We start from the raw sequence: 732 nt of genomic DNA on the forward strand, positions 1-732 counted from the left end.
TGGCGAAATTTAATGGGAAAGGTTAGGGGGAAAGGCTGGACTGGGACAGGTTACTGGAAAGCCTAGCTTTGTGAGTGCAGCCCCTGGGAGAAGCAGCTGGAGAAGCTCCCGGTGCTGGGGGCAGATGCTGGTGCCACAGCAGCCAGCTTGGGGCAGGGGACAGTGCCTGTTCCCACCCAGGGCTGGGGTGTCCCAGCCTGGGGGTGCTGGGGATGTGGCAGGAGGAGAGCGTGTCCTTGGTTGCAGGACTGTCACAGCAACGTTGCTGCCAACGTCATTATCATTTAAGGCAGCATTAACAGAGCTGAGAGCGGGCCGAGACGGCATGGGGAGGCGGCTGGAGCGGGAGGGTGCCGCTGCCACCTCGCTCACCCCAAAGAGCCTGGTTTTTGGGGGTTCCTCCTGCTGGGATGTCACGCTTGGTGGCTGCATCTTCACATAGGTGCCTGGGGAAAAGCCTGCTTGTGTTTCGCATCAGAATAGCAGAGAGGATAAAAGGGATGATAGGAACCAGGTGCTGAAGTCTCATCCCACCCCCAGAGAGGAATAAAAGCCTAAGTCAAAAAAAAAACCCAACCAAAAAACAATAAAACCAGCGCAGCCTAAATCTGTTCCAGGCAGAGGCACGTCCAGGCCTGCGGTGGATGTCACCCCCGCCCCACGTGGGCTGGTGGCAGCTTTGCTTTCCTTACCTTAGGGGGAAAAAAAAAAAAACCTAAACCCAACCCAGAC

Source organism: Egretta garzetta, unplaced genomic scaffold (genome assembly GCF_000687185.1).
Source record: "Egretta garzetta isolate BGI_Z169 unplaced genomic scaffold, ASM68718v1 scaffold101, whole genome shotgun sequence".
Classification (NCBI taxonomy): Eukaryota; Metazoa; Chordata; class Aves; order Pelecaniformes; family Ardeidae; genus Egretta; species Egretta garzetta.